Here is a 25,804-nt window from a genome sequence, read left to right as displayed (position 1 = left end):
GTGGCTGTGTAACACAGACTCCAATTCTCTCGACAGCTTTCTCGCACTGCCCAGTGCCAACAGAGTGAAAATGTTAATGAATACCCTCCCATAAATATTTAATGCACATTTTCCTGCAAGTTCTGCTGTGATTAAATAGCCACCTCGTTACTCAGGCCCATCTTTTTTTCTTTTTTATCTTTGCACAAAATACCAAGAGTTGGAACTGCACCCATGCGATCGAGCTGCTGGAAACATTACTGCATAAACCAACACCAACAGGGCAAAATCCAAACACAGATTTCCAAGGAATGTAAAGAAAGGTCAAACCCTGTCAGAGCAAATATTTCCTCTCAGCTACCTCCTCCCAGGATCAGCAGAGAAAGAAAAGCAGAGGGGTCAAGCCAACAATATTCTTTCTTCTTGAATGCAGTTATTTGTCTGTTTTTATTGTCTTTTTTCATTGCATTTGGAGGTCCTGGCCACAACAAGGGTTCACTGCAGGTACTGTCCAGATATGGGCATTCCTGAGTACCACCCTGGGGCTGGCTCTGCTCTGGCACCAACCCCTGAACAGCTGCAACAGGAACTCTGCTGCTTCCCTCCATCTGCAACTTGGAGGATGTCCATGATTTGTCTGAGGTTACACAAGCAATCCAGGACAGACGTGGAAGGGAACACAAATCACCCAGAGGCATTGCTACATTGGTGACGCTCACCCCTGGTGTGCAAAGCACAGCTGACCACAAGATCCACCACAGCTGCATTTGCAACGTCATGACAATCGTTCAGGCCTCATGATATGGAAATACTAGGACATTGTTTTCTGGGCCACTAGAATTGATGTATTTGAGTCCTTCCCACCAACCCTCAGCTATTTTGCAAACCAAACTGAGAGCTGCAATTCCCCTGGGATACCCCAGAGCACAAGAATAATGCTGAGCACCGAGAGTCAGCCAGGGTTGGCAGCACGGGGTTTGGGGTTTGTGCACGCTGCCAAACGTGACACGTGGGATTTCGAGCGCTGCCATCCAAGCACGTCCCGGCTGGAGCGAGTGCTGGTGCTGGAGACACGTTTGTGCTGCTGCCTGTGGTTCTGCGCTGCAGGGCGATGCTCTGGGCCATGGGAAATGTTTCCTCTGAGAGAGCAAAGCCGTACAGCCCAAATTCATGCCAAAGTGCTAAAAATGTAAGAGACTCAAAGGACTAAAGCTTGCGTACGTCAGAACTTCTGGTAATTCCTCCCAAATACATAATTTTTTGGCACGGGTGCTACAATGTAACTGGAGGGCAAGCATTTAGTTCCATTTTAGCTGGGAGAGTCCCAGCTTCTGTCTCTCCGATTTATATATGGAAGCAGGCTCATTACGCAATACGTGTTTCAGCGAGTTCTGTGCCGGGGAGGGTGTGAAGTCAAGGTTGAGGAGGGGAATATCATTAAGAGTAATAAACAGTACAAAAGAAGGAACAAATAGGCTGGTATGAGGCACGGGCTGCTGCCACATGTATCACAAGGATTCTCCAAAGAGAAACATTTGAGCCTCTTTGAGAATTAGGAAAAAGGGCAGCAAATGATGGTGCGTGGGGAATACTGGTGAAGAACTGGTACCAGCTGGAGAGGCTGCTTTTGAAGTGCTGTGGAGAGACACTGGGTGGTCAACACAGTGCCACGTTCTAATGCATGGGAAATTTAAAGGCCACTGGGGATTGAAAGATGCATTATCCCCTTCAGAACTGTCCCTGAGGTATCACCCCAATCCCAGTCCAGTTGATACACGTGAAGAGAGCTTTCAGAAGACCACTGCAACTTACTTTGTTTGCATAACACTGATGCTAGGAAAAAACAAACATCTATATTCTCTCATTTCAAATTCACTGCTGCCAGGAGAGCCAGCCCACGAGAAGCATTAACACCCATCTCTGGGAGCCAGAGCCACAGATGCCAGCACATTTCCAACTGCCAGCCACCACCAGAACCCTGACGCAGCAGCATCGGGGAAGCCAGCTCACCTGAGCTCCCTTACTGACTTAAAATGACAGCTGCCTTCTGGAGAGGAAAAAAAAAAAACCTTTTAAAAGAGAAAAAACGGGAACTTTTTTTCCCCCCTCCTCTGGGTGAACAAACAGACTCATTTAAGGTATAAGTAGATGAAGTAGCTAATTAAGGAAATAACCAATAACTTAATCAAGATCATTAGAGGAAGCAGCATGTTGCTGCCATTATTTAAATGGTAGCATAGCAAAAACATTCTCGTGCAACTGGAGCCTTCAAAACCTACAGACTGCCCGATCCATGCGGGGGGGAGCTTCCCATGTCACCCCATTGCTGGTGCCAAAGCCACTGAGGAAAACGCTCAAATCTCCTGGTAATTTCCCACAGACTGAACATTTAATCATCCCCAGCCACCACTGCAAAAATCCCAAGTGAATGATCTGCATGTTGAGAGAAATTCATCGTAAGCAGCAGCACGGTCTTCTGCCCTGGGATGCAGCCCCTCCCTGTTTTTGGCAGTGGGGAGAACAACCCCATTGCAGAAATAAAGTCAAATATTTTGGGCCATATTAATTTTGGTTTAGGTATCTTGTGCCGACTGTGCTCCTCAGCCAGCTGCCCCCGGGGGGATGGACTCTGGGATCTCTCTACCCCACCCCCAAGGCGTGTTTGCACACCACTGCCACGTCTCTCTCTCTAATTACTTCACCAGTTGCACAGATAAAACATCTGCTGGAAGAGGGAAAGAATCCTAAAGCACACAAATAATTTGCACTGCCTAAACAAAGGCAAACAGAGGATGCTGTTAACCCCCCCTGCACAGCAAACAGCCCCAGGAGCTCTGCCCAGAGCAGAGCAGACATCCACAGACTGTGGGCTCCTCTGCCTCTCCAGCAGGAATAAACCCTTGTTTCCAACCACAACCATGGTTTGTTACTAACACAGCCTCCTTCTGTTTAATTCCTAAATTATCCTAAAGCAGTTGAATTCAGCAAGTTGATTAAGTACTTAAAAGACTTTGTTTCCTTCAAAAGAAGCCTTTGTTTTGCCTGAAAGAAAATTGGACTTTTTCTCCTGAATTCATGCTAACAAAGGCATAAGAAATCCAACATCTCAAAGTTAAAAATATCCCTTTATCCTGCATTTAACACAGCTGCCAAAGGTACAAAATTCGCATTTTGTCATTCCACACAAATCCTTGCAACAGCTGAGAAGACACACAGCGCGTTTGGAAACCCGGAGCTGAAGATAAGCTCCAGCCTCCCGCAGGGTTTTACTCTTCAGGGGTTTTTCAATAGAGTGAAAAAGTGGGAGCAGCTCAGGGGCTGGTGACAGAAGTCATGTTTGCATCAAGGAAAAGTTCTCCTCTGTCCAGATATTAGCAGAAGATACAGCACATGCCTGCTACTGGGGGAATGGCGGGGCTGTGCCTGGCCCCCGGCAGCCCCTGCCTGCCCCTGGGCTCTGCCTGCACCGAGAACCAGCGCTTGCAAAGGCAGGCAGCAATCAGGGCTGAAAAAGAAAATCATTTCCTAATGCAAACATTTGTACAGCATTAAAGCGGCTTATACTTTCAGATGCTATAAATCGGGCGCGATTACTTACCCCGGCTAAACAGGCATTCACACGCTGGAAAAGCCCCCTGTAACGGGCGAGGGCAGAGGGAAGGACGGGCAGGACGCAGCGTGGGGCATCCTCCGGGGATGGCAGTGCCCGGGCTCGGGGGCTGCCTGCTTTGCGCCCCGGCAGCGGCTGCGGTCATCTGGGGAGGGCAGGTCCCCGCCGGCTGCCCCGGCTGGCGGAGCGACGCCCACCGCAGTTTTAGCTTATTGGTGAAAATCTTAAGCCCTGATCCAATCCTGTCCCTTTACCCAAATGTAGCTCTTTGCAGAGCCAACATCCCTTCCAATTTTGACTAGCGGTATGAAAGCAAAGTTACCTTGCCAGTATATAAATCACATGAAGAGAAGCAATAACAAAAAAACCCCCACAAACCTCTCACAATTTGCTTCGCTCTTCCTCCTCAAAAAAGTTTCTTATCTACCTACTTGGAGAAGACCACAGCTGTGTGAGAGCGCTGAAGAAAGCAGGCAACTCTCTGCCTATATCACCGGATCAAAAGTCAGTAAAGTAAATATCAGGATGCCAATAAAACCAGTATGTGCCAGAACGCCTGCTGGTACCGCTGTCACATCTGGGGCAGGACTGTAACACGTATGGAGGAGGTTTGCAGAAACAGTCAGCACATGGTTCCTAAAGTTATACTGAATTTCCCAAAGGTAACTACTGAATCATAAAGCGCTGCTGGCAAACAGCCTGGCCGGCCAAAACATATGGTTTGCTTTCTTTTTTCAGCCTGGTGCAGACACTGACTGTAGGACACGTCTTCCTCTGTACACACAAATCTAGATGCGTGGCCATGATGCTCACTCTTGACACTCGGGCTACACTGGGTCTGCTGGCAGTGGGTCAGAAAGCAAAGGGCTACACCACAGGCAGCTGCCTGCTGCAGGCAGCAACCTGGAATCCTGCCTTCATCCACAAACAACGGACAGTCAGGGATAAAAGCCTCTCGTGCAACAGCACATTCCTGCACTCGGTTACAGATGTGCAACCCTGGAGCAGCTCCAGGGCGTGGGCTGGCGTCTGGGTGAGCTCTGAATGCACACACACAGCCACCCCGAGTGAGGGGGGAGCCAGCGGTCTGCGCTCCAGGTGTCCCAGCAGACAGGCAGCAGGATCCAGATGTGGGCAAACTGCCCTAGCCCTCGCACAGGCTAGCAATTCAATGAGGTCTATTCATGGAGGAGTGAGCAGGGCTTCAAGGGACACAGAGGAAGCGCTTTTGAGGAGTATTCCCATTGTAAGCTCAAGAACCCCCTTTGCATTCTAGCCCCCTCCACCGCTGCAAGCTTTAAATACAGAAATAATCAAAACATACATTAGAAGAAGAATTTAGACCTTGGCAGTGTTGATCTAAGAACCATCCCACTTGGGAGTGGGGCTCGAAGAGCGCAGGCAGCCTCAGGGAGGGCTGAGCCTGGCTCTCCAGGAACAAAAGCAGCTTACAAACCAGGTTTGCCACGTGAGAGCCTAATTAGAGACCGAAGCCCACACAGCAAACAGACAGACTACAGAGGAAATTGGAGTCTAATTTACATGGAGAACGATTACTTACTGCAACCAATTAGTGTCAAGCTGACTGACAGAATACCCAAAATATATTCTCCCCACCCTCCTCTGCACGTCTGAGCTTTCCTTGCTGCGTTATTTAACCTGGGTAGTTCAGTAGGTGAGCAGTAGCACCTCATCACTAGACATGGGACAGAAAACAGAGACCTTCTGAGCTTCCCCACAACAAACACAGAGCCAGAGCCACCCACGTGCCACCCAGTGCCAACCTCAGCCTCAGCCGAGCCAGGGATAGCAACAGCAGAGAGCAGTGCAACGTACTTTCTTTCCTGGTCTTAAATCCTTAAATGACATCCTGAAGGTCACAAAATTAATTATTTAAGAGAGGTGCTCCCCCATTCCTGAACATGTATTCTGCATAGGGGTTTTCACACCCTCATTTGCAACCATGTGATAGAACTTCAGGTAAAGGTTGTGTCCCTGTTTCCTTTCAAACGTGCTCGGGCTGTGGGTTTCGGGTCCCAACTCACGTTGCTGGCCTCTGCCACAGGAGAGCACCATCCACAGCACTGCTGCTGCTACTCAGGACACTCAGCTCCTGCTCATCTGCTCATGAAACAGCCCTTTCTTTGCAGACCAGTCCTCCCTCTCTTGTCATGCTGTTCCCCATGCACTGGCAGGACCATTGCTGCTCAGCGGGGAAATGGAGAATCCCACTGCTGCTGGAGAGAGCCAACGTGGACAGAAAAACTCCTCCTTGGCTGCCACAGCCCAGTGGTGCCCAGGGTCCCACCAGTGCCTGTGCTGGGGAAGGACATTACCTTTGTTCAGGGCTTCTCTCTCCAGGTGCCCTCGAAGAAGACAACTTCATCATGTTTTCCAAAGTACAAGCCTGCTGCTAGTTCTGCAGAAAACCTGCCCCTCCTCCCTATCAATTAGTCCCCAAACTGGTAAAAAGACTTCTAAAACTCCTGAAATGCACACATGGAACCGACCAAATGCTATTTACCTTCCTTTTACTGTTACAGAAGAAACCATTCTATCATCATGAGCAACATGCTCATTATTAACAGGACTAACTGCTGTCCTTTCCTCCACACCCTGGATATGTGCATTTGGAATGCACAGTGACAACAGCATTTCAGTGCAATTTGCTGTGCTATTCTTCATAAATTCTTAAGGACAGTCTGTCTGGGCAGTGTCTCTGACTATTCATCAGACAGCTCTTGTGTACATATGCTCAGGCACGCAGGGACCACATTTTGGATATTTAAGACCAGGCAATCAACCCTTCCTTTGAAAAGCACCAGTATAAAGCATATTTAAAGACTTTATGGCTCTTCTGTATGGATGAGATAAGCTATTTTTTAGTCTCTGCAGGCTACATGGATATATGGCATTTTAAAGGAAACTTACTCTAAAAAAGAAAACTCAAAGGAAATGCTTGGTGGAGTATCTAGTAGCTGTTTGATAATATCTGGAGATAGCCAGGACCTCAGGTAGGGTAAAGCATCAGCAGGGATCCTTTGAATTTCAGCTTACTTCAAGTCATAAGTGCTAAAACAACTTACACCACAGGAACACCATCAAGAGAGGTAATGCAGGACATCTCACCTGGGTCTTCTTTGGGTACAGACAAAACATCAGAAAGGCTGCAACTCCTGGTGGCTCTAGTCTCCTTCTTGGTTAAATTAAAAGTCTCCATTAATTACTAAGTGGATGCAATGAAAATGCACGTGTGCTCATGCTCAGAATTAGGCTGTTAATCTGGTGTTTGTGCTCCTGAAGTTTATCTCCTCCACACCTCCCTTCTCCCCTGGGAACTGACTCACTGACACTTTATCTGCAGCTGCTCCAAGGACAACACACACTGCTTGGTTTTTAAATTCCCCTCCAGTCCTATGCCCCGAACCAGCTCTTCAGAGAGGGAGCCTCTACCAGCTGTAATTCCCATTAGTTCCTCTTACGATTAACAGGTCAGCTCACTCCACCCCGATGACAGCGGGCTTTGGAAGTCCAACTCTCTATCAAAATTATCTATGCATGAAAGACAATCATTATAGGAGCAAGCGCCTCGCTGAGACTTTTATCAGCTGTGCACTTGCTGCTCGCTGTTGTGCCGCTAATGGCTTTACAGAGAGTGGGGAAAGCTTCAGCCTCATCTTTCTGTGGTGGCTCCAGGCACAGGAACCTCTCTGTGCTGGGAGAGATGTTGATTATAAAGCTGTAGAGGCAATCACTCCTGGAGAGGGGCAAGGGCAGGCAGGAGCACAGGGAAATTAGAGAAACCTTCTTCTGAGTGTATCCCATTAGGGCTGGTGGCAATTACGTGTGCTGATCAAGGAGGTGGGCTTCCCAGAACCCCCTCTGAAATTACCAGGAGGGGAGGGGAGGGAAGGTGAGAAAAAGAAGGAAAAAAGGAGAGAAACAGAAGCAGCAAAATAACCCTCAACAATGGCAGCAGACATCCCCCAGGTGTCTGGGAGTGGGGCACAGGGGAGCAGCCTCCTCCCTGCAGGCATCCCCGTGCTGGTGGTCACTCAGAGGAGACCCACAGAGATAAAAGGCACTAAGACCAGTCGAAAAATGCTTGTAAAAATGCTAATGGTCTTAGGCCCTTTTAAACGACCTCCAGCACTGCTAAATCACTTCTTTTATTTGCTTTCTGGTGGGATTTGCTTAGGTTTGAGCTCTCCATGTTTACGCTGATATGCTGCATGTCCTGCTGTGCACGTCAATGCCAGCCTGGACCCGTGAGCAAACCCACAATGCAGCCACCACTGCCAACCTCTACAGACCATTCCTCCCCTCACCCTTCCACTTTTTTCACTGGTTACACAGGAAGAAATGAAGAAACCAACTTAACAACATCTTCCTTTCAATATGCACTATTGGGAGCTATTGTAATAATAAAAACCAGAAGGAAAGGCAAGAACTTTCATTGCAAGCACTGTGCAGCCTTGCAGTCCTGACCCCGAAACTCCTGACAAGGTGACACATTATTAAGAAATATCCATATTAATCCCAACTGTAAAGCTCTACATTCAGCCAATTAAACTGCCTGAGTGGCTGAGTGCTCCTGGAGACCTTTGTACTCTCCTTTTTTTCTTTTTTTTTTTTAATGCCCTCTTAGGGAAAGAAAAGGCTTCTGCAGAGATGAGCCACCCAGCTCCTTCCAGCCTCGCCTTGTGTGTATAAAATGTTTTTGGCTGCTTTCAAACACTGCACATTAATCTGCGCGATGGAGCCTGTCTCCTTCAGCGTTCGATGATTTCTCTTCGAGGCGGGTAAGACAGAGCTGTTCCACTTGGCATCACATCGCCTCCCTGCCCCCTTCCCAGCCTTTTATTTTTTATTTTTTTTCTTTTGTATTGCCAGAATAGCTTACAAGCCACCACCCCTAGCATATGTGAACCTGGAGAAGAATACATTGCTGTCGGAGCCCACAGAGGTATGAGACAGCCCAGATGCTCCGAAACAGAACTGGAAGGTTATAGTTTTAATGCTTCAAATTACGAAAAATACCATCACTCCCGTCCTGCAGCTTAGGACACATCACATCTTTCTCCCTCAACCAGTTCTTTGCCTGTGACTGAACCTGGAGTGACAGAAACTGTTTCTTGAATTAAGAGCTGCTGGAAACAAACCCCAGAGAGGTCTTCAGGTGGTGATGACTGGGATTTGTTCTCAAGCAATGTGAGCTCCACTGTCCCACCTTGACGAGCTCCTGCACCAATAAATCAGAGCATCTCCCCCACGCAAAGGGCTGTCTGATACAAAGCCAAGTATTTTTACTAACACCACTCCCAGGACATGCATTTTCATGCCTGTCTGCCCAAAATTTACACATGTGAGGATGCCTGTTGCTCAGGCTACTGCTACCAGGCACCTCGCTGGCTACTTGCACGTGTGACCCCTGCCACGGCCAAAGCACATTCTGAACTACCCACAGGCCACCAGAGCCCAGACTGGTGAGTCATGACGTTTCTTCAAGTCTTCATTAAATACGAAAATGTTCAGTAGTTGCAGTCAACAGGCTTCCCCAGAGCAGACACTGAAGCTGCAGCCTTGTCTGCTGGGAAGTGTAACCCCAGCTGTACCCCACATAGAGGAGATACACTTCCTTGCTGGACCAAGTGGTTCCTTGCCACAAGCTATGGTGGACATTTCCCTTCTTCACCTTGGGCATTGTGCTCCATGGAAACACCTAGAGTTTGAGGAATGGAGCAGGAGCCAATCAGAGAGGGACCACAGCCCTCCTCCACTCCTGGTGGCAGCAACTGCTTGATCACACCCAGGTTAACCATGGGGATGAGCTTCCCAGGGGGGAGGATGGATGTGAAGGATAAAAGCTGTCTCAGAACGTATGAGCATCCTAAACCCCAACAGTTGCTGGAAATCCAGCAGCCTCAGGCTTCTGCAGCACATCTCACATTTTGGAAGCTGCAATGGGAACACCATGCACTTTCCCTTATTTCCAAGCATCCCTAAATCCTTGGCTCCTGGCAATTCTACACACAATCACTGCGTGTGTGAATAAACACACAGTTCTCAACACTGAAATCCCATAAAAACAAAAATCCATATGGGGAGTGTCCCTATAAACCAGCCGATACCTGCCAGCAGCTGTAATCTTGGTGCCATCAGATCTGCACAATAAATGAGTTCATTTTACTGGGGCAAGATTTTTCTACAACTAAAATGGAAACAAAAATTGGCTTGTGAAGATGAACGATGCCTGTGAAAGTTTTTTGCTGCACTTGATTAAATACAGCACACAACAAACCCATTTTTTCCTCCTTGAACAATAAACTCAATAGTCTAAAATTAAGCCCAGCAGGGTAAGCAAGATTTGTATAGATTTTGAAAGATACTGTGATTTTTTTGGAAAACCTGACCGCAATATATACACTCTTTGAAAAATCACTGAAGTACTTCTGGCACTGAACATAAACACAGGGAAAGCTAAAAATTATGTCATGTTTTTATCTTGATACAGCCTACATCGCAAAGTACAGCCGAGGTTTGCCATTCCATGATAAACCAACTCTTTGCTTTTGATGATTTTAGTGTGTAACCATGGACATCAATGTACATGAGTATCATAAAAAGCAAACAGTACGAAAAAGCCCAATCACAGAAGCACACCAACCTGAACCCCACACTTCCCAAGCAAAGGATATTTGTAGATACCAGAATTACCATTTCTCTTCGAGACTACTGATCCCTTTCATGGAAATATAAGAAGCTCTAAAGAAATTCTGGTTGATCATTATTAAATGAATAGGCCTCATGCATTTTTTTTTTCCCAAGAAAATGACTGAAGCTTGGTTTTAGCATAATCCTGAAGATTATTTACATCTTCTGTATTTTTTCCACTGCTGCTGAATAATCACCGCTCCTTAGGAAACCACTGCCAGAGAAACATAAGTCTTCTTTTTTTCCCCCCTCCTTTCCTCTCTCTTTTACCTGTTTTTATACATTCTTTCTTGCACAGGAGCAGTGAGGAGGCGAGCAGGCATGAGAGAAATCCCTGGGGAGTGGCTGGGAAGGGGCAGTGTGCACATTCTCAATCCTTCTCCTCAGTCCCCCGCTTCCAGATATATGATGAAGGGGAGCTTGGGTTGCCTTTCAAACATTTCTTTTTTTTTGCAACAGAAAAACCTAAGAAAGGAAAAAATTGTGACTCCTCAGAAGGCAGTGGGAGAAGAAAGGGCTCCAGAACACTGCAGTTTCCTTGAGTATTGGGATGCTTTGGGGAGGGATTCTTACAGGGATGCTTCCAGACAAGTGCTTCAATCTCTGCCTCAGCATCCTTATTGTTTCCAGTCACACAACCTCCCTCCCTCTCCTGCTTCTGCCCTATGCACTAAAACGGCTGTGCTCAGGGAATGAAAACAATTAAATACTCTTAAACAGGCAGGGCTGCAACTGGCATGGTAATGAGGTCATTATGCGCCTAAACGTGCTTTCTAAAAATAAATTACATCCAGGTATAGAGATCTCCTGGCTGCACTGTGCCCAGGGAATTGTCTTAATGCAAAATCTCTAACAGTCTGGTTTGGTTTTGCTGTTTCAAAGCAAACCTGTCCCCATCAGGACAACAAGAAGGGCTTGGCTGATGTGCAGTATCCCAAATTTCAGCTCCTCTCAGGTCAAAGGGAAGCCAAGAGACCTGGTGCTCTGAACAGCCAAATGCTGCATTATAGCCAAGGGTCACTTCTCAATGCACCAGGGCACAGACAGGCTCAGGGACCTCTGCTCCACAACCAGCTGCCATCACAGGTCAGGACCAACATCTCATCCTGCTCATGTGACCTGCTCCCTGTCACCATCGTGGGGACAGACATTGCCAAGGTCTTGCCTGGGAGGGATCCCATCTGGCAAGCAGCCTTGGTTAGAATTACACAGCAGCCTGGGCTGCAGAAGGCTCATTTGCAGTAATTAGAAGCATGATGTGGGCACATGGGAGACTTCAAAGGACACCGGTAGCCTCGATGGCACAAGCCTCTTTTTTTAGTGGTCAAGCAGCAAAAACTCCCCTGTGCCCTTGAGCTTCTCTTAATAAACCAAAATTATACAGAATTCTTTTTTTTTTTTTGGAGGTAACCAGACAGGTCACTGCAAAACCCACTCCAGGGAAAGTTAAAGGTCAAAATTTTTATTTTAACATGTGCAATTCCCAGAATCATAGAATCATTTAGGTTGGAAAAGTCCTCTAAGATTATTGAGCCTAACCATTAACTAGCACTGCCAAGTCCACCACTAAACCATGTCCCCAAGTGCCACAAAAGACACGTCCACGTGTGTTCACATCCACACATATGTTCCCTGCTCCAAGGCACAGCCATATGGGCTGCTTTGCTTCCACCAGTCTCCCAAACTGAATACAAACAAGGCTTCATGTATATTGGAATCTGTAGGAAGCTTAACATTTACTTGGCTTTTGTGTAAACACTTACGTGAATTACACAAGTTTCAGCCAAGAGTCTCAGCACCCTACTGTGCAGAGCCAGATAATTCATTACAATTAAAAGCAGAAAGAGAGGCAATCAGGCTCATCCAACACTGAGCTGGTATGGATTTGCTCTTCCAAATGGTTTCCAATTTGTCTTCGCAGCAGCTCAGCCTCTCCAGAGGAAACCTCACTGGCGTTTGCCTGGTGCTCCATGGGGATGCTGCTCTTGCACCCAGGGCCAAACTGTGTACAGGACAGACCCAGGACACTTAAGTGTCCCAGCCTCAGCTGCCCCACACCACCAAGGCAGGATGTTTTGGCCTCTGCCTTTGCACCACCAGAGGCCTGTTCTCACTGAAAATCACCATGCAGGCAGGTGAGAGCTGCCCTGGGTGCAGGTTTTATACATACAGAGCACCACATCCCAACAAAAGTACTTTAATAATAATAACAATAATAACAATAATCAACAAAAAGGCACGTGGATGTGGCACTTGGGGATATGGTTTAGTGCTGGACTTGGCAGTGCTGTGTTAATGGTTGGACTCCGTGATCCCAGAGGTCTATTCCAACCTTTATCGTTCTATGATAAAAGAACTCCCCCCATAAGCAAATGCATCACCCCAAACTGCAAGGCAGCATCTATTCCCCAAGCCTCTGCCTTTCTCACTCAGTATTCATAATATGCTAAGCTATTAAAACTATCCTATGGAAAGTGCCACGGCTTACAGTGCTGCAGAGAAGTGGTGTTATCATTTGGTATTTCTTCTTTTGTTATTACAGTGAATCTTCCTACATCTCTGAAAATAATCCAATTATTGCTTACTGCTGCTAAGGTCACTGTTGCTTTGAACAGAGATTTGGGTAATACTCTGATTACTCTTAAGCAAATATTGCTGGGACTTGAGCAGAAATTTCAGAGAGACCGAAAATCCATTTAACTGGAAACCACAGATGGAAAAATATTCACACTCTAGAGGATATAAACAACAAAAAGAAGGTATCATTTCTCTGCCTTATTAGAAAAATATTGGTTTATCTGAAGTCAACAGCATAGATATATTCAGCTTTTAAAACAATATATGATTTCTCATATCGTATAACCTTCAAAACATGGCAATCATCGAGTCTTTATTAAATGATCCCATATGGGTTTCCAAAGGTATTGAACTACTTAAGTGCAATATATGGAAAATAGCAGAAGGTTTGTATCACTTGTGGGAATAAAAGAGCTCCTGGAGAAAAGCAGATATCAAAGATCAATCTGTAATAAGGAAAAGGAAGTTAACATCCCTTACGGCAGCCTTGGAGATAATTTTTCTGCATTGAGCCAACGAGATAACAGCAAAATCATACAAAATTCAGATGGTGCCAAGAAAAGGTGTCTATTATATTTCTTTTGGTACAATTAATCATGGCTTCTTTACTGTCAGACCATCTCTAGGTAATGGCAAAAAAAGGGAAAAAAATACCCAACTCTTTTTTTCTAATTTTTCCTTAAGAAGGAATTAATCATATTGTCACTGGAAGAGGTTTTTTCTGACATTGCTTTTCTTGCATTGGCCAACCGATATTAAAAACAAAACACTGCTAGGACTTGCTGTCCTTCTGCTGAAAGAGTGGAAAGATGCTCAGATTAACCCCTGTGCATCCTGCCAGCTGGGAAGAGCCCACCTCAGTGATACCACCAGAAAACCCAAACTAGTGTCTCTGGACAAGGGGAAGGATGAAAATCTCCAACAGCTCTGGGGTGCTCTCTCTCCTTCTCCTTCTCCTCCTCCTCTCCTCCCTGTTTGTTGGAGAGTTTCCTCCCAACACCCCCACAATACATACATCTTCATCCCACAGCAGGGATCTGTACCAGGGTCCCAGTTGAACCCCTGCTCAGCCCCAGTGGGTTTGGCACAGGAACACCCCTGTGCCTTTTCAGAACTGCTTTTTTTTTCCCCACACTCTTTCAGCCTCATGAGGTTTCCAGCACCGCGGGCGGATAACACCGGGGTAGGATGTCACGGTGTTGCGCCTGGAGCTGAGACAGCCAGTGACACGCCACTGGGGACACAGACGGGTGAGCAGGCACAGTGCTGCACTGTCTCTCTCCTAGGAAACCTGCTCTGCCTGCCTCTGACACGCCAAAATCCCAAGGGGATAGTGAAGAGTGGAAAACACATCAAGAAAACCTATTTAAAGTGATACCCTGCTGTCATGCAGCAAAGGCAAAATGTGAGCGTGTCTCAGCCCTCCTGATGACTCTGCTCCCTCCAGGGAGCTGCCTGCCAGAGCAGGGCAAGCCATGGGGCCAGGGGAGATGCCCAGCACCAGCAACATGGCAGCACCATCACAAAGCCTAACCCTGCCTTTGCCTTCCCTGTCTTTGCCTCCCGCCTTCCCATCTCGGACCAAGAATGGGACAAAAAAAAGCTTGGAGAGGAGAGGACCACTGCTGGGGCAGCCTCTGGCTAGAAAATACGTCTAGGGGATGAGGATGCTCAGGGAACACAGATGGCCAGGAGATGAGGAGACCCCAGACAAGGCTCATTTCCCACTGATGGCAATGTGGGGTGCCCACTCCCCTCCCAGTACTGGCCTCTCACCCCCCTCTCCCCAGCCAGGAGGCAGCAAGTGGCTGCACAGGGATTCAGGCAGGTTTGGCATCATGAGGCCATGCTCTTATCCATACACTTCACGTTTTCTGTTTTGAACCTCAGTCTCAGTGCCTTTCTCCTGTTTGCTTCTTAATGCTTTATTCACCACTGCCCACACCCACTCTGCAGCACAGACACCTGCAGGCTTTTAATTGCTCCTGGATTGCCTTGATTAGATGGGGACCTTTGACTTTTCTCTCAAGAGGTATCCAAGAGACAGGCCATAGCCTCAGAGCACTGGGCTTGACTTCCTTTTCTACACAGCAGACAGGGCTTGGGCTCTGCTTAGACCATCCCTGGACATCTACAGTGCTATGGAATCAGCATGAAAAGGGTACAAAAATACTGTCTAACAGCAACTACACTTCCATTGGGCTAAGGACTCATGCCTCATGGCTTATTTCTACAAAACCATAAGTATGTTGCCAACTAATCCCCTCTTTCCAAAGTAATAACTATATCCGGTTTTGGTTGTTGTTTTTTTTTTTTTAGCACGGGACCTTCTTTTTAGAGAAAAAGCAGCAGCCTAAAAAGCTGAAAACTGACTGTTTAAGAAATAAACTGTATTGGTGCCTTAGGAAAAACATGGGATATTTTAAGCACATTAGACTGTTAGGTTAAGTATCAGCAAACAGAGAAAGAAAAACATACACAGTTTTGTGCTTCTCGTTAATGGTACTAAAACCCAGCACACAGGAAAGCCTGGGGCACAGGATTTTTAAAACCATTCTGCAAGCCACAGAATAGCCTCCAGGTTAAAAGTGCATTAAGACAATTGTAATCAAAACATCCCTGTCCAGGGTGGATCCCAAATCCATGTCCAGGGATGGATTTAACTCCTCAGCAAGGGGACACAACCAAACCACACCACTGTTTTGTTGCCAGTGGCAGGAATAAGTTATCCCAGCTGCCTCACGGGGACCAGTGCTGGCATGGGGACCTCAGATCCACTGCTGCAGGATGCAGGCACTGCAGGGGGAGTCCTGGCATGCCAGGGGGGACCAGCATGTCAAAATGTCCAGGCTTCTTACAGCATCCCCCTTCCAAAAACTAGCTGGGGTGAGACAGGTGAGACCTAAGAAGTGATAGATGGGTCTGAGATAAATGAACAGATGCACCATCTGAGGAGAGGCAGAGCAAAATGCAGAGCCAGGTAGCAAGTGGTGCCTGTGATAATGCTGGTACAGCAAAGCCTTGATGCTGGTAGGGTTTTCAAGGAAGAAATAAAAAATAATAATGAAAACCCCCAAACTGAGCTGGCAGATCCCTTTCTAAAGACTTGTGTACAGATTCTGGAGGAATATCCAAAGCATAGTTGTGTTTAATACTGTATGTTTACAAACAGCACCTGATAATGCTGACTGGGTACAACACTTCCCAAATTAACTTTAGAGTCAGGAGGACCAAGAGAGGATACACTCTCATCTGCTTTTAGCCAGGCCTGTTTAAATGTGAGGAGCCTGGGGAGGCTGGTAGCAGGAAGAGAAAACAGTATGGGTGGATTTAATGCAGAATCTGAGCTGGCTCATTAGCGTGGAAACGAGTTGTCAAAGAGCTCAGGATTGCACCAAGGCACCCACCTGGCAAACTGAGCCCAGATATTTGACCCAGAGTGAATGAGACTTCACCACACATCAGCCTGATGCTGCTGGTACCGTGCCACCATGCAGACCTTACACAGATAAAACAGCCAACAAACTCCATGTATGGGGGTTTTCCAAAAAAACAGTCAAATAACCAGTTGGACAGAGCAAATGCACATTGAAGTAATGCCACTCACACTAGTGAGGTTCTCATCAGGGATGAGTATGCCATGAATCGCTGCTGAAGCCAAATTTAAAAGGATATTGATGGTAAGAATCCCAGGCATCCCATTTGGTGCTCAGATAACATATGGCTCATGTGAATTTTATGGCTTTTATATTAATCTGCCCAGAAAGCCATCACTTTGTGAGATTTCATGAAATATTAAAATTAATGAGGATAATTTATTTTACAACTCCAGGCAAAGGCCCTGGGAATGATGAGAACCTTCCCATTAAATTCATGCAGGTCTGTGACTTGAAGCCCTAATATCTTGCATCTGTTTGCTGAGTGAAAGACGTGATGTCTTTCAACTTGGTTATTTGATAGATTGGCCTGAATTTGCTTATTAAGGTTTCTACAATCCATTATCACTGCAGGAAACAGAGAGGGAGGAATGATAGACTGAGCATGTTTATCAAACCAGGGAGACACTCAAAACAAATCTCTATAGCCACTGCAGGAAAGCATTGGGCATCTTTATTGACAGCCCAAATGTGAATTGCACAGTTGGCTTTCAAAAACACAACAGAGGGCTATGATGTATAAGAACAGTATAGGAAAAGACTGGATTTTCATGTCTTAAGATGTATACAGCAGTGCTAGAGGCATTTCTAAAGGACTCTGCTCACCTGTGTGCGTAACAGTATTTGAGATATCAGCAGGTGGCAAAACGCTCAAGCACCAACGCACAAACCCAGGCTGTAACGAATGGTGCTGGAAAGCAGATGGGGCCAAAATATTCCCTGCTATAACGATTACTGTAGAAGAGAGTGGTTTCTGCAACATGTATCCAGAAGATTCAAAGCCAACAGCTGCTGGGAACTTCGAACAACCACGGAATTCAATAGTAAATCTCTGATGAATGGTTAACACCTTGCAAATCTTTTCAAGAGCAGGGAATGGTATAAAAGTAGTAGCCTATTGCAAAACTAACCGCACGCAAGATACAAAGTCAATGTTTTCACCAACTACTCACAAAAAAAAGAAGGGTTCATGCAAGGTTCCTCAGTCCAGTCAAGTGCCCCAAGGGGCAGGGGCATTGATCGTGTGAGTAATCGCGTGCGTCTTGGACCTTGGCTACGTCTGTGCACGCAGCAAGAGGCAGAGGAAGAAATCAACTGCAGCATGACACAGTCGTGCACTGGTGTGTAACAGCCTTGGCTGTGCTCACGTCTGAAAAAGCAGTTAGTAATTCCTGTACCTTAAACACATCACGCACCAACTTCTGCAAAATTTATTATTCCCTTATTTCTTATTGCCAGTTGGGCTGACTGAAATCCTCCAAGCCTCGCGACTGAACAAATCATCCTATTAAACATGAATTGAAGGGAATGGGTGGAGATACATCTGCTTAAATGAGCACACAACTGGTAGTTACTGAACACGCAATTATGAAAACTTGAGCCTGTATCTACAGAGATGTTTCCCATTAAGAAACATCTTGTTAATACCAAATACTCTTGGACCACTTCTCCACGATGTAAAAAAATCACGTGCAAAACTACATTCCGCTTCCAAGATGCCATAAACATGATCAGCAGAAAAATAATATTATGAAAAAGGAACTTCACAGTTGGTGTTATTTGTGCCAAAACGGCTGCGCTGCAACCAAGCGCACAAACAGCACCATCCACAAAAGAGCCATCATCTGCCCAACAGCAGCCCGCCGTCGGAATCACAATTGATAAGGACAATGATGATGATAAATGAAGTTGGACCGACAACGACTGGCTCTGAATTACACTTTGATTCTGTTATTTTCAGCTCCCAAGGCACATATGCTCAATATATTGAGGACGTATCATGGTGACATGTGGATTTGCGCATCGATTTCAAAGGGTACGTGGAGTCACATAAACAGAGTGGGAGTGTGTGCTCAGTCCAGCCAAGACACTCGCTCATTCCTCATACGCATTCAGGGATGGGAATGGGCTCATCAGCATCACTGCTTGGTTCATCCATATATTAACATCTGGATGCCAAAAGAGAAAGAAAGCTGACACAAGATCCAAGTATTCCAAAACTCTGTGAGCTCTCTGGATCCTTGAAAACTAAACACTGAATTAAATAAGGTATGTCTTGACCTGAGAAGGAGAATTTTCATTTCCAGTTTAAACATGTGCTAAATTGTACAGACACATCGGTCCAGGGTGCTGACCCAATGTCTCAGCTGATGAGGGATGACCTTGCAGATGGAGTGATCACACAGCACTGCCAAAACAAGGAGAGATTTTGCTTTAACAACTCTTTTCTGGGAAATGATCAAGTGGAAACAGTCTCATTAAAGTAAGGGGGGGACCAGAGAATAACAAAACAGAGGTGAAAAAAAGGAAAGCAGAAAAGCTTTCATGCACCACCAAAACATGACAAAGATGCAGATAGCCATGCCTTGCTGCTGCAAGGACACTTGCTGGAGAAAAATCCCTCGAGAGATAACTCCAGCCCCTGTTCATCACATCCCAGCCTGGAGCCCTGTTCTCTCCCCAGAGTGATCACAGCACTGAACTGGCTAGGATGCAAAATTTTAGCTGGAACCAAAGAATCCTGAATTGGCTTCACAATTTTTTTTCTGGAAACCTCAGAGCAGCCCTGTCCTTCTCTCTCAAACAGCCCCATGCTGCTCGTGTCATGGTTTCACTGAGCGTCCTTGCTTTTACAGGTCTACCAGACGTAACTAAGGTCAGCAAAGGGACAAACATAGCTGGGAAAAGTCATTAAAATACTTGCAATGTTCCCTTAAATGTTCATTGTTGTGCTTTGCTGGAGGACACCACATGCCCTCTGCGTGCTGTGGTCTCTGGCAAAGGAAGTAAACCTGTTTCTTCCATGCTTTAACCCACAGCAAATCAATCTGCATCACCACATTATACCTGTCCTGAGATAAAAGGAGGCGTTTCTCCAGGGAACTACCTTCTCCTCAGCTCAACCCTTCTGGGAAGCCCCTCAACAGACTGGCTGTTCCCATGCTTACAATGATCCCAAATTACAGGTTTTTTCAGAGGTCCTGGCTATAATTTAGATGCTGACTGACCTAACACCAAACCCCTCAGCCATCACCTTTGCCGTGCTACGGCTTGCACATCCATGCAACGCACCCTCAAGGTGTGATTTTCTGCTGGTATAACCGACCCAGGAGCAGATGTGATCCCTGCTCATGTCATGGAGAGATGAGAGGCTGAAGCTGGCGGACAGTTTGCTTTCAAGTAGCTGTTGGAGATGGAGGTGAAATCATCATGAAGCGGAGGCAGGTGTGACCAGCAGAGCTGCGGTAACTGCGAGGTGAAAAAGAGGACATACACCTCCCTACCAGTCCTCAGCCACACTGTTTTGCCAAGCAATTAGGGACAGACTCCACTCACCACAAACATGCTTTTTGTTTTGCAAACTAAACTAATGCCATGGCAAAATCTGTTTACAGAATGTCAGCACAAGTCTTTGAGATTCATTTTCTCCCCATCCAAAAAGAAGATTAACCATAGCACCTTTGGCAACTTACATTTCAATTAATAAGACCACTACCCTATGAATAAAACCCAATTATCAACTATCAAAATCCAAAGTTTCCTACAAGGGGGGTTTCAGCAAATGAGGAAAACAAAGCCTCATCTACTGTTAGCAGAAAGATGCTCCATCTTTACTTTCCCAGATGCTCTGGGCATTTGGCATCACAACCACAACACAGTACGTCAATATACATATTATATACATGACATATTTTATCCACCAGAGCTCTGGTAGTCCTCGCAAAAGCATAGGAGTATAGACCACTCATCAAGAGCAAAATTGTGTGCTATTTTCCACGTAGTTCATGCTTCCAATCTGCCCAGCGTAACTGTCTTGGGTGATTTAAATAAGAACTGAAAATCCTCCCACAAGACTGAAGCAGCACCATAGAATTTGTAAATACCTCGGGCTCCACGGAAGGCCGTTAATGTTAATACAGGGAATCTGTTTGATGCAAATGAAAAATGAAAAAAAAAATACTCATTACAGAGTTTCTTGTAATGACAGTGCTCAAATATAACCACAACAGTCTGCTTTTGATTAGAGCAAGCCATTTAGTGCCGCAGTTATTATTTGTTGTTTCTATGGTTCCGTGGGTGCACATCACTCTTCCCAGACAAACACCAAGAAAGGCTCAAACACTTCCTTGCTGAAGTAACAAATCCTGCTCGATTTCAGCAAGGTTGATCCCATGCACACCTTTGCCTTCCTCCCATCTCCAATACTGCTTTCCATATTGACTTGACCTCCCTTTTCTTCTCTTTTCTCCTTTTCGGAGGAGGAGTGGGGTTCCCTTACACATTCAGCTGCACTGGGAACTTTCCATGTTCTCCTATCCACTTTCAGCAGAAAATGTTCTCATTTTTATTATATCTGAAAAAAAGTCATTCCCATCTTATGGAGAATTGTTTGGGGCTCATTTAAATTGGCATGGTGCCATGGATGCAAAAACAAAGGGCCCAGATTAGCACCTCAAATTAAGCACACGGTCCCCATCCAGTTGACTCCAAGGCACATCTACATGACCAGCACCCAGCAACCCTGCAGGCTGGCAAAGCCATCTTCAGCCATCACAAAAATACATTTTTCTTCAGACTTCTCAACCTGAGGCTTAATTTTTTTTTCTTTTTTTCTTTTTTTTTTTTAAAAAAAAGAAAAAACCAACAAAACAAAAACCTCCAGCAATCGGTTGGGTCAGAGGGTTAGAGAATGGGAGCCCAAGTTTAATTAGGCGATGGTGGTTAACGGCCCCAAAAGCACGTTGTGTGCCCAGATTTGTGACCTCGGTTCCTTGGCACAAGCCTTCGTTTGGCTGCAAGAGATGACACCAGACACACAAAAGCGGCTGCACAGCTCCAGGGTCGGTTTGTGCAGTATTAATGAAGCAATATAGATGATAAGAAATACATCCAGTGCCTGGATATACCAAATGCTCGGGGGAACTGGGCTCATATTAAACAACAAAATAGTGATCTATTGTGTAGGATGCACGTCTGAAAGAATGGTTTCCAGATGGGACCACACCACTCCTAAACAGAGATTGCAAAAACCTCTCTTTTTAAATAAAACAGAATCCAAAGAACAGTATCTGCACATATAGTACATCTATAGCACACACATATATTGCTTACATTTTTCCAAGGAGACTTTATGACAGCTTTCCTTTAATCTGTGTCTCTTTTGCACCTAGATTTCATTTTTGACCATAAGGTATTTTATCAGCACAGAACGGGGCTTTCTACCTTAGAAGAAGAGAATTTAAATGAGAATTGCCAACACCTTGCTTTTGCCCCACCAAATTCTCCCAGCTCTGGATGACTGGGATGGATTGTGAGGCTGGAGCTCGGACAGCAAGGAAAACAAATGTAAAGTTGTTTTAATTTTTATAGTACTTCCATGTACAGTACATAAACCCCTACTCAGGGTAAACAAACCCATTGTGGAGCTGGAGGGAGTGATAACCAGAGTACACAGATCTCTATAAATACGTCAAACTATCAAACTGTCAGACTTGGCTCTTTCCTTTGCTATTTGAAAGGGACCAAACAAACACTTGGAATTAATAAAAAATCATTTAGAAAGGCCATATAATAAGAAGGCTGGTAATAAATCACGTTAGCAAAGCATCCCAGTACAGACTTGTGTGTTAGAGCAACCAATCCTGGGAGAAAAATGCTGTTCTCTGCTCCTATGTAAATGTTATTAAAAACTTGCTTTGTTGCCACTGACATGTTGTTCCCAAAGCTGTTGAAAAATTTCCTTCTCATCAGTGATGTTAAAGAAATGTTCACCATGGGTTGAAATTCCCACCAGAAGTCACTCAGGTTGCTATGGGGCAGGTCACCACACCCCTGCTCCTCCTGTTCCTGGATGCTGGATGAGAGGCAAAGGGGAACCAGGACACTGAACAGCCTGACTACGATTTTACCTATTATTACAACTCCACAATTTGATTTCTACTCCACTTCTCACATCTGTTTGCCAAATCCAGCTATTTGCTTATCCGTTCCATTTAAACATTATTTTCCTCTTCGACATAAACAGTTTATCAGTGGAGAGCTACTCCACACCAAACGAGGGCTGTGAGCAATATTCCACCCTCTTACTTATGTAAATACTGTTTATTAATGACAGACACAAAGTGCGACGCCTGAACCGAGGCCTGCGAAGCTTCGCACCCACATTTTGGCAGAAAATCTGAGAAATGTGGGAAGGTTTGATGGGGTATAAATCAGAAGGAACCCCACCTTGCTACCACGGAGCTGTTGGAGCTCCAAGATCCTTGCCATGCCAGGCAAGGCTCTCCATGCACCACGAGCCACCCCAAAATGCAAAGCCATTTTCTGTTAGTCCCAAATGGTTCTAAAAAGGCAAATTTTTCCGAGTGGAAGTGTCAGATGGTGGCAAGGGACAGCTTTTTGCTTTATGTCACCATTTTACCTCACAGTCAGTTGTAGCCCTGCAAGAGGAGTTGAGTGAAATTACTATTAAAATATTATGGCAACAGATTTGCACCACGGATCAGCAGCTGGGGTGATAAAAAACAATATTCCCCAGTAAAACGGTATTCCATGAATGACTGACCAGGCAACTGATACAAGTTTGGTACCAAAAAAACCCCCCTAAAAACATATAGGTCAAATGACTTCAAATCCTGTCTAATCCTTGTTTACTTCACTAATGACTCCAAACTCTCTCACACTTCATCTGCATTACTTCAGCTGTTTATCAAACATTTCAATAAAGAGCTTTTTTCTTCTTCTTGTTTCTGTTTATTTCCATTTCCTATTTACAGATTTCAGACTTCAGCTTTGAACAGAGGCCCCATTTTGCTGCTTTTCATCTTGCACCAGCAGACTTGCGGCTGACTGAAACAAGGTAACCTCTCCCCTACCTGCCCCTGGGCAGAGCCTAGAGCGAGGTGCAACTCTCTGGATAAACACCCTGTGAGTCACTTCCGTACCGAGGCTGGGTGAAAGCTAATTAATTGACTGTATCTGTTCCTCTGTACTGTATTTATTCAATGCAGTCTCCCCAGAAAGGCTGGTTGCCTCATGATTACAGCATTCAGATGTTATAAGTTCATGAGCCAGAATCAGTAAACATGATGCAATTATAAAAATAAGTTGATGTGGAAAATCAATTTAAAGGGTCCTCGAGAGAAAAAGCACTTCTAGATAAAATGCCTCATAAAAATGCACATAATAGCACCCTGGCTGCAGCACAACCAACAAACCAGGATTGCGTTTTATTTTGTACTGGGTGAATTACACCCTGAGACATCTGATTCTGCCTTTCCCATATAGCCCTGCATCCAAGGTTTCCAGCCCTGGATCTGCTCCCGCTTCCCAAGCCGCTTTGACTGGACCACACCAAGCACTCAGCCATTTGGAAGATGGACAGGATGGGTCCTCTCCTGTTGTGCTTCTTGGTGTTTCCCAGGGTTTCTTTTTGATTTTACTGTCATGTTAATACTCCTGAAATCCTATGATAATCACCCTTAATCCAGCTGTCAGGATCCCAGCATTTGTTACCCTGCATTTACTCCAAGGAAGTTGTGAAGGTGTTTTATCCCACCAGAGACAGATGAGCTTCTAATTGCAGAACCTTTCCCAGGTTCCTTGTTTCTACTTGCAAACCAATTTCCATGTGGGAGACAAGAAAGCCTTTGCACAGACCCTGCACTTTCACATGGTCAGCACATTTTTTTGGCTCTCCTGGCAGCTCACAAAACCACTGACTACCAGCTTTACTGCCCACCTGCAGGACTGGACAAGAGAAGACAAGTCTGCTCACCAGTGGCTTCTTCCTGATTTGGAGATCTCAAGAAATTCAAGTGGGTAAATCTCTAATCTCACCAGAGGGCCCCTGTGAATCACAGCCTCTCACTCATAGCCTGAGGTCACCAAGATGTGCTTTTTGTTGCAAGACCATCTCTTCAGGATGCTCTGCTCTAAATCTCCAACAGCTGGTGCATGGGCTGAAGTGAGGACACCTACACCTTAGGAGAAAGCCCAGCTGCAAAGTAGGCACCATACAAACATGTGCCCAGGATGATATCTCTGCCCTAAAGACCTCGTAATCCTCTTAAGGAGAGAACAAGCCTATAGAATCCTAAAATTCTTTAGACTGAAAAAGGTCTCTAAGATCATCAAGTCCAACCATTAACCCAGCACTGCCAAGCCCACCACTAAACCATGTCCCTGAGTGCCACATCAACATATCTTTTAAATACCTCCAGGGATGGTGACTCAACCACTTCCCTGGGCAGCACGTTCCAGTGCTTGACAACCCTTTCAGAGAATAATTACTTCCTAAAGTGCAATCTAAACCTCCCCTGGTGCAGCTTGAGGCCATTTCTTCTTGTCCTATTGCTTGTTACCTGGGAGAAGAGACTGACCCACACCTGGCTACAACCTCCTTTCAGGTAGTTGTAGAGAGCAATAAGGTCCACCCTGAGACTCCTTTTCTGCAAGCTGAGCTCCCTCAGCTGTTCCTCATAACCAGTTAGAAGCACTCCTCCCTTTCACTTCTACCAGCATTTTCTAAGAGAGTCCTGCAAGCACTGTGAGGAGCCTCACCTTGCTGGAGCCAGGATTACAGCTTCCTTGCCCACAACTCCCCTGCAGCAAGAGCTGCCAGGGTGTGCAGGGAGACACACTGATATAATGACTATCAGAGCACAGGGACACCCATGTAGGTCGGGTTGATGTGTGATTCCCTGGGCAGGTGCCGCAGCAGAGCACAAGTTTTGGGATCTCCTGGTAGAGAATCACCCCTGTATCCCCTCCTGGGCTCCTCACCCACCTCAACTCCAAGCACTTTCCTCCTGCTCATGCTGAGGAGCCACAAGCTCTTTAGGGATCAGGACTGGGGTCATCTCCTTTCCCTGGCTCCAAGCGATGGAACAAACCATCTGAGCATTTGGGCAGATCCCAGCGCTCATGCCAACGTGTGCCAGACACCATGGCAACTGTGCACTGAGATAATGATGTCCAGCCACACTGCTCAGTAAGGAGGCACTACATTGCTTCCTTTGAAAGCCTTTGCCTGGCTCTGTCCTCTCTCCCTGTGCTGCCTGCAACGGGCAGGGGCCACTCCAGCAGTCACACTGAAGGACCCTTCCACCAGCTCCTTACAGCAAAAAAGGCTTTTTTTGTGACAGAGGTGATGGAGCTGGGCCTGGCAAACTCTTCACTGCTCCTCTAGGAAAAACTCTGTGCCACAAGAAAAATAGAGATGGGTGAGCTGGAGAGACGATGTTATCCCTTGTACTCAACACAGCCC

General features: G+C 45.9%; 1 protein-coding gene across 4 annotated transcripts in view; it reads right to left on the bottom strand.

Annotated features, from left to right (window-relative positions):
* The window catches only part of PRICKLE2 (prickle planar cell polarity protein 2), a 104,849-nt gene that overhangs the window by 54,099 nt on the left and 24,946 nt on the right, over positions 1-25,804 (bottom strand). Inside the window, exon 1 of one of the 4 annotated variants that reach the window (XM_032699127.1) lies at positions 3,578-3,691. The exons of 2 other annotated variants lie outside the window; for them this stretch is intronic. The gene's annotated coding sequence lies outside the window, so the exon portion shown is untranslated. Of the gene's footprint in view, positions 1-1,263; positions 1,268-3,577; positions 3,692-25,804 lie in introns of those variants that run through there. One more of the 4 variants, XM_032699126.1, reaches the window with a different exon arrangement.

Source organism: Chiroxiphia lanceolata, chromosome 11 (assembly GCF_009829145.1).
Source record: "Chiroxiphia lanceolata isolate bChiLan1 chromosome 11, bChiLan1.pri, whole genome shotgun sequence".
In the NCBI taxonomy this organism is placed as follows: domain Eukaryota; kingdom Metazoa; phylum Chordata; class Aves; order Passeriformes; family Pipridae; genus Chiroxiphia; species Chiroxiphia lanceolata.
The sequence above is the reverse complement of the archived record's forward strand: the minus strand, read 5'-3'. Positions and strand labels throughout refer to the sequence as shown.